The following is a 14,267-nucleotide window of genomic DNA, read 5'->3' as shown; positions in this document are numbered from 1 at the left end:
ATAATTCAGATACAGCTTCACACAAAACAAAATATCTTATACAATGGAATTTCAGCCTTTATACCATTAAAAGGGATAAATCGAGTTTATCATTTATTATATTTATTTAAAACATAAATATTACTGTCTTATTTGTTTAGATTTTTAGAAGGCACATTAACTAATTTCACATTTACAACTCTGTGTTTGCTGCATAACAACGTAGGTCGATAATTGCAATAATTTGACCATAAAGAGCTGAAAAAATGTGGAAAAGAAAAAGTCATTCTCTGTCACAAGGGGGCGCTTTAAGAGCGCTGAAATATTAGTGTCCCTAGTAACGGCTGTATACAAATCAGCATTAACGCTGTTTTATCAGGCAATAAATGAAAATGACAAGGACAGTCGGTTCCCTTCAGATACATTCATATAAAGACATCAGTGCCGCGTTTAGACTTTGAAACCTACAGCGTGCATATTTATTCAATGACATCAATGACCTTTGACAGAAGGGCACTTTGGGCATCTGAGCAAAAGGGGCGGGTGCTCGAGCACCCTCCGCCCCCCCTTCTGCACGTGCCTGGCGCTCCTGCTCCAAGGCCCGCTCGTGTGCCAATAGAGATGACTCCGCGTCTAGGACAGTTCCACGATCCTCTTTCAGTGGCCTTCCATGCAGGTCTTTTCGAGCTGTCACCAAGCACCAACTAAGGGTCAATGTCAGCGTAAAAAAATACAACTAGCAAAATAAGAGAAAAATGAAAAGAATTCAGAGCAGCATATCAGCATATTTTACAGGTCCATCACGAAAAAATTCTAGAAATTCTGAGGATGACGGATGAGACTATACAGGCAGGGCCGGATTTGCCTCTTATGTTGACATAGGCAAAACTAATTTTGTGGCCCCCTTTTTCTATTAATATACAATATTACCAGCAAACAAAATTATTTCGTAGCTAGTCAGTGGAAACCGTTACAGTGTTTTCATTGCCACTTCGGGACTGCATTATTTCTCTGATCATTTTAACAGCCTGGAGTCACAACCACACCTCAAGACATTGTGCAGATCTTTTATTTCAAGACATTTGTCATGTTTCAGTCCTGAAATCTCGTTTTTGTTAAACTAATTTCTTACACACTTCATCCAAAACAAATTCCAAAACGTCGTTTTAGAAGGCAAATTATTAGAATTTATACTATTATCATTTAGAAATTATTAGAAAGAGAGAGCGAAGGTGAATACCTGCGTCTTAGTTTAACTGGTTCAAGAACCTTGCTACTGAGAAATGTTATGTAGCCTAGCTTTTCAGCTGAGAAACTATTTTATTGATAAATTTGGGGTGCATCGCTGACGACAAGTTTCTGTTCGCGTCTCCGCATTAGTGTGCGAGTGCGAGAAACAAAGCATGATTTCCATACATAAAAAAGTGGAAAACATAGTTTGTCAATTTTTTTTACCCTATTGTTTGTTATATAGATACACATTTGCTTAATGTCTTCCGGGGTTTTGGGGTTTTAAATAAAAATAATAAAAATTATTATATTTCTCTTCCCAGATAGCACACGTATGTCTGCAAGAAGTCTGTTAAAGATCTCCTGCCAGCAAACAATTTTGCGTTTAACTTTAAAAGATGTCTATTAGCTGTTCAAACACAGCCCTGACGTCTAGGCTAAAACAAGACTGAATTTTGGCTGTCAGTGAAAATTTAATAGAAAACTTAGCCCAAAAATAGACTAGTCATTAAATAAACAGCTAATAAATGCCTACATGTATGCATCTAATAGACAACAAAATGGCCAATCCATTCAAACTAATTAAATATACAACTTTTATTAAGAAAACTATTTTTAAACAACTTTAAGACAATGCAAAATTATTAAAAATATATATAATAATGCAGAATAAAATGTTATAAATATAATATACTTAAATATAAATATTATGACAAAAATATTGAATTTTTAACAACCTAAGATAATTGTCACGGTTTGTGGTTGAAGCGAGAAAGCAAACGAACTTTACTTGACTTAAAACGAATGTATATTTTAATAAAGAACGCAGGAGAACAACGAACTGAGAATCGCAACACCAAGACATTTAAGACCAGACGAAAAGGAAGGGACAAGCAGGAACTTAAATACACAGTATAATTAAACTAAATTTACTGTCACGACTGCTGGTAGGGAGGTGCCAGAGGTAAACTCGCCGGAGCCAGGAGTACAAAACAAACACTTAACTTTATTAAAGCAAATAAACGGAAACCAGGAGAAACACAACACGTCGAAACTTCAAGACAGGACAATGAAACTGGGCAACAAAGGACTATTTAAACACAAGCAAAGGGGAGTGTCCACTAAACAAGGACAGGTGAAACCAATCAGGGATAACGAGGGGGAAATACAAATATGGGCAACAGGGGAAACCACCAGGGGGAGACAAGGAAGAAACCAAAACATAGGAAACACAGGGGGGAAACACACTGGGAAAAACCCAACAAAAACAGACTATAAACCTGACATTAACTAAACAAGGAAAGGAACATGACCAAATAAGGAAACAGGAACCCAACAGAAACAAAGACAGGGGAAACACAAGGTAAAAACCAGTCCATATACGTGACATAACTCCCCCCTCCCGGAAGGCGCGTCTAACGCCGTAACATATCAACCGGGGAGGGTGGTGGGCGCCCTGGAGGCCGGTAACTGAGAAAGACATAGAAGGCCTCCAGGGGCCATGGCGGATCAGGCAGTTCAGGATCCTCCACATCGAGTAGAAACTTGTAACCACTTAAATTAAGAATGTAATTTAGAAAATCCACTATGGGTCTGTAGCAATCAAGAGACAAAACTCGGAACAAATTTTCACTTTTTGGTCCCATCTGGAAGCATGCATTGATCATGGGATCGATCCATCTCACCTGGTCGAACACGCTCACGAACTCCTCCACATATTCCTCCAATGTTCATTTTAAAGGTCCCATATTGTCAAAATCAAAATTTCCTGGCTTTTTTCATGATAACTAAGGTCTAACTACCATATGAGTTTCAAAACAGTCAATCCACAGTAAACTGCACACAGCCTGCTTAAAGTAGCTGTTCATTTTCACGAGCAGCTGTGACTTCCGTAAAGATGTGACGTCCGATCGACTCAAGTCACCGCCTTCAGTCACAAACCAACGTCCCACCCTCCTTTTGTCAAACCCCCAGACAACAACGCATCCATTCCATTGAGCAACAACAACAGGAAAACAAATGGAGAAAACCCTGTTCAGTCGATAGATGTCAAGCTACGATCATTGCACAGGCTTCAGAACAACGTTAATATAAGAGACCAGTGGCACGTCAACTTCAGCCTCTTTCACACAGCGATTCCGGTAAATACACGGATAATGTGTCCCACGATTTGTTCCGGAATTGTTTAATTTGGTTCATTCACAGTTGTTTTCCGGAATCTGTGCGTGCTTTACCTTTACACACAAACCATAAAGACATGTGACGTTTGGATGTGAGATGTAATGCGACGCGTACTTTCACTAAACTGAAACTAACCTGAACAAACTGTGCTTCAGCGCTGATAGTGAGTGAGGAGCTGGCTCTGCCTGATGATCGCCGCTTCATTCCACTTTGCACGTAACGTTATTTTTCGTTGTGAAGAGTCGCTTGATAACGTGCATCATCACTACAACACTGCCTTTAGGTTCTGGCTTTGGTTCACACAGTTCCCGTAATTTTCCAGAATCAGCGCGCATTGTGAAAGGGGCTTTACTAAAGCAACAGTTATGTAGCTTACTGCATTCGGTGTTTGTAAAAGAAAAAACATTAATGATTATTCTGAAATATCATGTTGAGTATCAGCTCTCTCTATTGCTCTGAGATCGCTTACGCTTACAGCATACATGACCGTAGTTACCTGTGATTGGCCTGGTTGTGCGTCACTCAGAAAACAACAGGCCAATCAGAAGAGAGGCTCATGAATATTAATTAGATGGGCCAAAATCGACCTGTTTTTGACAGAGCTCCTAAAAAAGGAGCTGTAAAAATATATTGAGATGGATTTTGGCACTTATACCGCAAATATATATTCTTAAGGACATCAACAAATAAAATAAACCTCCAGAAATGTGTACAATATGGGACCTTTAATGGTCCGGTCTTCTGTCGCGGCTTGTGGTAGAAGCGAGAACACAGGAGACAAACTTAATTTAAAACGGATGTATATTTTAATAATAAAGAGCACAGGAGAACAACCAACTGAGAATCGCAACACCAAGGCATTTAAGACCAGACGAAAAGGAAGGGACAAGCAGGAACTTAAATACACAGGATAATTAAACTCAGGTGCAGGGAATAATCAATTAACTAAACAAGGAAAGGAACATGACCAAAAAAGGAAACAGGAACCAAACAAAAACAATGACAGGACAAACACATGGCAAAACCAGTCCATATACGTGATAATAATAAACATATAAAAATGATTTTTTAATAACTCATAAATATTTAAAATAAATAAATCAAGAGCATGTTGCCACACTTAACATTAAAACATTACCAGATAAATGACAACGTAAAAAAGAAGAACCCAACTATTGGTTTACTTATTTTAACAAATAAAACAACCATCAATGAACTTAAAGGAAATTATTGGTTTTATTTCTTGTTTAAAATGCATTCCTCAAATTTAACTCTGTTGCTGCCAGGAAGTTGGTCATCACAGTATCTGCCAAATAATAAAAAAGGGAGTCTTTTTCTTTTGCTTGGATGCACACTAAAAACAAAAACAATTGTGTATCAACATTCAGTGTGTAAAATAAGAGAGAAGCTCTCTGGTAAATGTTGTGTGTTGTATATACATGCCTCTAATGACCGAGAACAGTGCAGTCTTTTCAAATGCCTCCTTCTGCAGCGGACCACCCCCCTTCATGTTGAATTTGGGCATGAGGGAATTTTTTAAAACCCTAAAATATAATACAGATTGAGGTGCTTAACAGTTGCGGCCAAAGTTTGACATTTCAAAATGACCAAGGAATTATGCTTGAAATTTCTGATTTGTGTTGTAATTTATTAAGTATTGACATGACAATGTTTATTTAGTGTTACATGTTTTAAGGCTTTACCTCTCCAGCACCCTTCTGGCACTGTCTTTGAGGTTTCTTCCTTCAATTCTGCACAACTTTGACACCTGAATAACACATGCCAATGTCAAGCAGGTAGTATTATATGCGTCAGTGTACAAGTGTCCAAAATTGTCTGGCACAACTGTTTTCATAACAACACAGTGAGAGCTGCTGTAACTAAAAAGCAGCCCAGTACACACATTAACTTGAAATGTACATGGAATAGTAAATACACCCCTACCATTTTTATTACATTGTTTTCTGACTCTACCATTTAGGTTTTAATGCTGCATTGTGTCACGGCTTGTGGTGATAGCGAGAACGCAGGAGACAAACTTGACTTAAAATGGATTTTAAAGGGGTCCTATTATTTTCTTTTACAAAGTCTTTATTTTGTTTTGGGGTTGCACTAGAACATATGCTCGATTAGTTCTGGGTTCCACCTTCCGAAAAACCAAATGTTTTGTGATTGGTTAGCAGTCCCACTTACGTTTTCTTACGTTTTAAATATGGATATTTTTCTTACAAAAACACATTGGATCGCTAAAGGAGGCTTTTACTGACCCCCTGGAGCCATGTGAGGCACTTTTTATTATGGATCGACTTTTTTTGGACTGATGGAGAGAAACACTTGCCTATGCCATTCAGTCTATGTCGTTGTAAGTCATATACACCTAGGATGCATGGAGGGTGAGTAAATAAAATGCTGGTCCTATCGTCAGCCAGCGAAATCGCTGATACATGATATTATCGTTATTGTGCTAATGTATTTATTTATTTATTTACATGCCTGAAACTATAAGGCTAGTGAAGTCATCTACACTGTACGATGAATAAATCTCTTACCACACACTGCACATGTCTACGGCGTGGCTCCGACGCATCCACGGATGATCACTAGTCAAGGTTTGTGTTTACAGCAGTCGCGGCTCGGCATGTGTTTCAACCCTCTACTCCGCAACGGCGCAGCTCCAGCATGGATTCCGGAGCAGCTCGCGGACACTTTAGTTAAAGCTCGCGTTTATACGAGCCGACCTGCGGCTTGCTGAAGCATCCCAGAAGCGGTGGAGCAGACAGTTCAGGAAGCCATGGCAGATCAGGGAGCTCGGGGGGCCATGGCGGATCAGGCAGTTCAGGAAGCCATGGCGGATCAAGGAGCTCGGGGGGTCCATGGTGGAGCAGGCAGTTCAGGAAGCCATGGCGGATCAGGGAGCTCGGGGGGGGCATGGTGGAGCAGACAATTCAGGAAGCCATGGCGGACCAGGGAGCTTGGCGGGGCCATGGTGGAGCAGGCAGTTCAGGAAGCTCGGGTGGCCATGGCGGATCAAGGAGCTCGGGGGGCCATGGCGGGTCAGGGAGCTCGGGGAGCCATGGTGGATCAGGGAGCTCAGGAAGCCATGGTGGATCAGGGAGCTCGGAAAGTCATGGCGGATCAGGAAGTTCAGGGAGCCATGGCGGATCAGGGAGCTCAGGAAGCCATGGTGGATCAGGGAGCTCGGAAAGTCATGGCGGATCAGGAAGTTCAGGGAGCCATGGTGGATCAGGGAGCTCAGGAAGCCATGGTGGATCAGGGAGCTCGGAAAGTCATGGCGGATCAGGAAGTTCAGGGAGCCATGGTGGATCAGGAAGCTCGGGGGGCCATGGCAGATCAGGGAGCTCGGGAATTCATGGCGGATCAGGGAGCTGGAGAAGTCATGGTGGATCAGGGAGCTCGGGAAGCCATGGTGGATCAGGGAGCTTGGGGAGCCATGGCAGATCAGGGAGCTCAGGAAGCCATGGCGGATCAGGGAGCTCGGGGAGTCATGGTGGATCAGGGAGCTCGGGAAGCCATGGTGGATCAGGGAGCTCGGGAAGCCATGGCGGATCAGGGAGCTCGGGGAGTCATGGTGGATCAGGGAGCTCGGGAAGCCATGGTGGATCAGGGAGCTCGGGAAGCCATGGTGGATCAGGGAGCTCGGGAAGCCATGGTGGATCAGGGAGCTCGGGAAGCCATGGTGGATCAGGGAGCTCGGGAAGCCATGGTGGATCAGGGAGCTCGGGAAGCCATGGTGGATCAGGGAGCTCGGGGAGCCATGGCGGATCAGGGAGCTCGGGGAGTCATGGTGGATCAGGAAACTCGGGAAGTCATGGCGGATCAGGGAGCTGGGGAAGTTATGGCAGATCAGGGAGCTGGGGAAGTTATGGCAGATCAGGGAGCTCGGGGAGCCATGGCGGATCAGAGAGCTCGGGAAGAATTTTCCAGAGAAGACACGAGACCGCAATTGAAAAAGCAGTGCACCGCATTGCTCTGCGCAAGCGGCTGAATTGGTAGCATTGACAAAGGCCTGCAAAATTGCAATGGGACAGACAGTCACCATCTACACAGATACTAGGTACGCGTTTGGGGTTTCTCATGATTTTGGGGCACTGTGGAAACTTTAAAAGTCAGATGGTAAACCAATTTTGAATCGTGACAAAATAGCAGCCTTGTTGATAAATTGCTATCTGCAAATGCGTTGCACATTCCAAATTTGATAACTTTGTTTCTCTAGGTGACAGTTGAGCTAATGCAGCAGCCAAGGACATGGCAGTGAGAACATAACATTCTCTCACATGTGTAACTGTTGCTAATGTTGAATTAATCCATCTCTCTGACTCTCTTACAGCTATGCAGGCTTTCTCAACAGTTGAGGAAAAAGAGCAGTGGGTGAAAGCAGATGCACAATAAAGAACAATCTAAAGAACGAGTGTGATTCTATTACTGTGTACTAATCATGTTTGCCAAAACACTTCTTGCCCCACCATGCTAAGCTTACACATGGTTTGACCATGTAAGCAAAGGAAGAATGTTCAATATTGGTTCACAAAGGATTTCACGTCCTATGCTGATAAATATTGTCATTCATGTATGATCTGTGCCACAAATAATGTGGGCCGTGGTCAAGCAATGACTCAAGCAACACATCCACCACTAAATCAACAATTCAATCTTGTTATGGTCATTTTATTCTCAAAATGGGTGGAAGCTTTTTCCACATCAAAGCTGAATTCTGGCGCTTTTTCTAAAGCACTTCTATCTGAAATCATTCCCTAATGGGGAATTAGTGGTGACAATGGCACATCATTTGCAAATGAAGCCATTTCACAAGTGGGACAATTTCTGGGCATTGACATTCGTAAACATACATCATACCATCCAGAAAGTGCACGGTGCATGGAATGGGTTAATTTGACGCTGAAAAACAAACTTGCAAAGTGTTATGAACAGACAGGCTTGTCCTGGGTAAAAGCACTCCCAATTGTGTTGATGTATATGAGAATGAGAAAAAGAACATGGTCTAACTTAAGCCTATTATGTGAAGATAATATGCTTAACTGTTGTTCTCTCTCAGATATCTCAGCAGGTCAAGGACACCCTGCCGTTGCCAGCTAAAGGAGTTTTGCATGACATCAGGCCTGGTGATTTTGTAGTGGTGAAGGTCTTGAGGAGGAAACATTGGAAGTCTGAATGATGTTTGAATGATCCGTTCCATGTCTTGCTGATAACAAACGCAGTGGTAAAGGTTGCAATGAGGGCTACGTGAATACACGCCAGTTACTGCAGGAAGGTTCTCGCACTGCCAGAAGACACCACAGAAAAATAAACTGGTTAATCCGCTGCCCCGTGCCAAAGGGGGACGACTGACTGATCAAAGTGCTTAAGTAAACAGTTGTGTATGGGAGCTGAACACACATCAACACGACTGTATTGGAGCGATCTGAAATCAGTGCAGGCCAATGAATGACAAACAAAGAAACGAGTTCTACTCATCACCGTAGAGGAACAAGGAGTGCTTGGATTAGAAACATTGTGGTGGAATGCCAGAATCTCCAAAGAAACATCAACAGAGCGATGCTGGCATCTTTGTGATAGTGTGCAGCTTTGCCCAATTCATCCTGCTTATTGTCACCCTAGGCCTATTCATCCAAATCTTTCTAAACCTCAGATACTACGACTACTACGATGACATCAACAACGAAACGACCAGAGAATGCAAGCTGACCTGATCAACGACATTCTTCTGAGACAAATCAGAAAGGTAAAGACTGGACACGAGCAATTCCCACATAGTATAACAGGGGGGGACTGGTGGGCTTATCAAGATCCTAATCCAGATGTAGTAAAGTATCTGGCAACAATCACTGTAGCAGCAGCAGGCATGCCTGAGGATAGCAACTTGTGAATCATGGAGAACTCAACTGAATGGACAATGGTCAGAACTGTGAAAAGAGTAGCTGGACGTGTTCAACTGTGAAAGAAACGCCCAGAAACATCACCTGTTATCAGAATGAAGGGGGGCTAGAGCCTATAGAAAACATACCAGTCAGCTACTATAATGAGGTCTGCCACAAATTGTGATACCTCAACATTATCTCTTCACTGTCAACACTCGGAAAATATGCAAACAAGCCTGTGCAAGAGTCCACATGCCCGTTGATGAAGGTACCAGTGTAGTTGAAGAACAGACATGTGGTATTGGTTATGTGGGCATGTAGTGTATTACTTCACTACCCCGACACTGGACTGGTACATGCCCCATGTTACAGCTGTACGGAGGAACAGTTGCAGTTAGAGTGCATGAACAGCTTCACAACAACAAGCCAGGAAATTGTCTGACCAAGGTGAAAAGAGAAATTAGCATGAGAGTGATTTCACTGCAAGACTGTGTCAAACAATAAAACCTGGCAAGAGACAACCTCATTCCGAAGGAACACCGACTGTGGATCGGAGCTGAGAAATTCTTCCAAGCCTTGATTCCATCCTTTGGAGTATATTTTCTGCAGAATTCAATCACGAGGTATGAGCTGATAAGTTTCATGAACACCACGAAAGTGATGATGGAGGGCATCGAGGAAGAGCTACGAGGACTGGGACTTACAGCACTGCAGAGCAGACTTGTGCTGGATCAAATCACTGCGTCCCAAGAGGTAGTCTGTGCGATTGTAGGAACTGCATGCTGCACCTACATCCCTGATAACGATGCAGATGGTCACCTGATATTGATCAGGGGATCAAGAACATCACAGACACAATAAGAATGTTATCTGCTAGAGAAAGTGGTGTTGATGTGTGGGGGTGAGGTTGGTTCAGTGGGTTGTGAAAGAAAGCTGAGTACATCGGACTGATTGCCCTTATGGCTTTAGCTATAATTCTGTATAATGTTCTTTGTGACAGTTAAACCAATGGCACTTATTCTGAATACACTGAGGCCACAATTATGATGAAGCCTGACTTGACAGTGTCTCATCTGATGATGAGTAAATATATTAATTAGTTAAAAAAAAAAGTTAAAAAATCTCATTATCTGTGTTACGAGGTAATGTAACCAGAAAAGAAAATATATTTTTTTTTGTTTGTTTGTTTTTTCTTTCATTTTTTCAATCATAATTTTGTTATCACCTTTCAAAAAGCTTGCTTATTTGTTAGGAATAACTATGTTCCATTAAAAATGATTGCTAACATACATTCTTCCCTGCCCTTATAAGAGTGATGGTGGTTTTAAATCCTAGTGAATTTACACACTTGATGTAACCATAAGGGAATGTGTTTTCACTAATAAATGTGTTTGAACTATGACTACACTAAAGTGCTCAAGAAATGATCAAAAGTGGGGAGTGTAGTGATTTTTGTTTATTCTACTATGTTTTTTAAGCAAAACTGGTCAATTATCAATGAGACAGAGATCAATATTCATTTATCACATCCACTAATCATTAAGACTTTATGTATAAGGTGAATATATGTATGACCAACAAGGTGAACTGGTTCTTTATGCAAAAGTCACTTTTTTATACAACAGTCCAAAAAAGGGCCTTTAGTGTGAGAGAATCTTGAGCAGCCACAAAGCAGCCCTAACTCAGCTATGTGATAACAACTTTATATAACTTTTAGTATTTACAGTTGTCCGACCAATCTACTCGAAGTCTGAAGGCACTGAAGACACAGACAGAACGCTTGCTGGAGCTGCGAGCAGCGTGCGGCAGTAATCAGTTGTCTTTCAAAGGCAAGTCAGCAGCAGACGTTGATTGTGTTTCAGTAATTTACAATCCTTTATGGTGAAGTTGCAAAAACACCTCAATGTTATCTTGATTTCCCGGATGCAGAAAACACGGACGGAATCACGGAATCCAGCCATATACCGTATTTTCCGCACTATAAGGTGCACCAGATTATAAGGCGCATCTTCAATGAATGGCCTATTATGAAACTGTTTTCATATATAAGGCGCACCGCATTATAAGGCGCATAGAATAGAAGAGGCAGTCGGGAACGCATTCTGATCATGTTTTTTTTATTAGTAAACATTTGTAAAAAAAATAACTTATTTGCTTAAAAGATAAATTAATGTTTTTATACCTTCATTTGCACTGTACTGTAAATTAAAACTAATGGAAATGTGTAGTGTCACATAGGCCTAGATTAGAATAACAAAAAATGAGACATTTAGGCTATGGAACTGAGTGTGCCTATAATAGAATATTAATGTTATAGTTTCTTGAAAAAGGTCTTCTTAACATCTTCTAAAATGAAGAATTAAATTATTAACACTTATATTACACATTGTGCATTTTTAAGCTAATCAATTGATGTGCATTAGATGATGAATTGGATAGTCACCTCATTGGATTTAGCCATCAGACAATAATTAATGAGAAATGATTATAGCTTATGCTATTACATGAACATTTCTAACATGTAAATAATTTGAAGCCAAATAGTTATATTTCCCCAAGCTGTTTAGCTTTAATACAGTATGCATAGGCTTAATCAGGAGGCATACAGTGGCCCCACTTTTAACTCTCTCTTTATATTACCCTTATTGTAGATGGATGCACGGAAGAAGACACGAAGTGCAGTGTGGGAGTACTACACTCAACAAACACCAGGGAAGGCAGTGTGCAAAACATGTGGAGATGTACTGACGTATGGGTGGTACACTGGCAAAAAGTGCCAATTTCGTTGTTTTTAATAAGCTGAACCACTACATAAACTCAAATGGAAACCTGGACCATTTCCAATCTGGTTTCAGACCACATCATAGCACAGAGACAGCACTCATAAAGATAATAAATGATATTCGCCTAAATTCTGATTCTGGCAAAATATCAGTGCTGGTACTACTAGATCTCAGTGCTGCGTTTGACACTGTCGATCACAACATTCTTCTTGATAGATTGGAAAACTGGGTCGGGCTTTCTGGGATGGTTCTAAATTGGTTCAGGTCATACTTAGAAGGAAGAGGTTATTATGTGAGTATAGGAGAACATAAGTCTAAGCGGACGTCCATGACATGCGGAGTCCCACAAGGCTCAATTCTAGCGCCGCTGTTGTTCAACCTGTATATGCTCCCACTAAGTTAAATAATGAGAAAGAAACAAATGCGGATGATACCCAGATTTACCTAGCCTTATCGCCAAATGACTACAGCCCCATTGACTCTCTCTGCCAATGCATTGATGAAATTAACAGTTGGATGTGCCAAAACTTTCTTCAGCTAAACAAGGAGAAAACGGAAATAATTGCATTTGGAAACAAAGATGAAGTTCATAAGGTAAATGCGTACCTTGACACTAGGGGTCAAAAAACAAAAAAATCAAGTCAAGAATCTTGGTCAGAGGTGGGTAGAGTACCCAAAATCTGTACTCAAGTAAAAGTTCAAGTACTTCTGGAAATATTTACTCAAGTATGAGTAAAAGTAACAATCTTAATAGTTACTTGGGTAAGAGTAAAAAAGTATCCGATGGAAAAAGTACTCAAGTAGCTAGTTACTAGTTACTTCTGATCTGATTGATATGAGGTGAAAACCCTGAATTTCAAACTGTTTGGAAAGCTTCCGCACACCTCTCTTTGAAAACATAGGCTGAAGTAAGGTGTTTATATATATATATATATATATATATAGGGCTCGCAAAATTTCTGGTTGCCCTTCAGGCAGGTACTCTTCAGATTTTGGTAGCCCGAAAATTAATTTAACTAGCCCCAAATAAAAAAAGACCTTTTTTAAATATAGAAAAGCAGATAGGAGTCTAATCAAAAATGTTTTTAATACACATATAAACAAATACCAAGGAAGTAATTTTATTTCATTATTTTTATTTCATTTAGTGTATCTGCATAATTTTTAAATATTTTAAATAATTTAAAGCAATTCATAACCATTTTTAAGATCTGCAAAAGTAAAATAAACAGTAGGGGATTGGACAAAGTAAAGTAGAATATTAAGCCATAAAATGGCATGATTTAAAATTCAGATACAGTTTCACACAAAAACATAATATGTTACACTATGGCATTTCATCCTTTATAACATTAAAAGGGATAAATTGAGTATATAATTTATTATATTTATTTAAAACATAAATATTACTGTACTTGTTTAGATTTTTAGAAGGCACCTTAGCTTTTTACATTTACATTTAAAACTGTGTTTGCTGCATAAAAACATGGGTCGATAATTGCAATCATTTGACCATAAACAGCTGAAAAAAAAATGTATTGGAAATGAAAAATTAACTCTCTGTCACGAGGGAGCGCTTTAGGAGCGCTGAAATATTACGGTTTCCATAGTAACAGCTGAATACGAAGCAGCATTAACGCAGTTTTATCAGACATGAAATGAAAATTCCAACGACATGTTTCTGAGGACGGTAACGGAGGAACGCCATCAAATGTAGCGAAGTAAAAGTAATTTTTTTCACTATAAATGTACTCGAGTAAGAGTAAAAGTACCTATCTTTAAATATACTCTAAAAGTACTAGTTACCCCAAAAATTTACTCAAGTAAATGTAACGAAGTAAATGTAATTCGTTACTACCCACCTCTGATCTTGGTGTGATTCTGGAGTCAGACCTCAGTTTCAGTAGCCATGTCAAAGCAGTAACTAAATCAGCATACTATCATCTCAAAAACATTGCAAGAATTAGATGTTTTGTTTCCCGTCAAGACTTGGAGAAACTTGTTCATGCCTTTATCAGCAGCAGGGTGGACTATTGTAATGGTCTCCTTCCCAAGAAGACCATTAGACAGCTGCAGCTCATACAGAACGCTGCTGCCAGGATTCTGACTAGAACCAGAAAATCAGAGCATATCACACCAGTCCTCAGGTCAGGGTTAGGATCGATTTTAAAGTACTTTTACTTGTTTATAAAGCACT

This window comes from Garra rufa, chromosome 19 (assembly GCF_049309525.1).
Source record: "Garra rufa chromosome 19, GarRuf1.0, whole genome shotgun sequence".
NCBI lineage: Eukaryota > Metazoa > Chordata > Actinopteri > Cypriniformes > Cyprinidae > Garra > Garra rufa.
Note: the sequence above shows the minus strand (reverse complement) of the source record.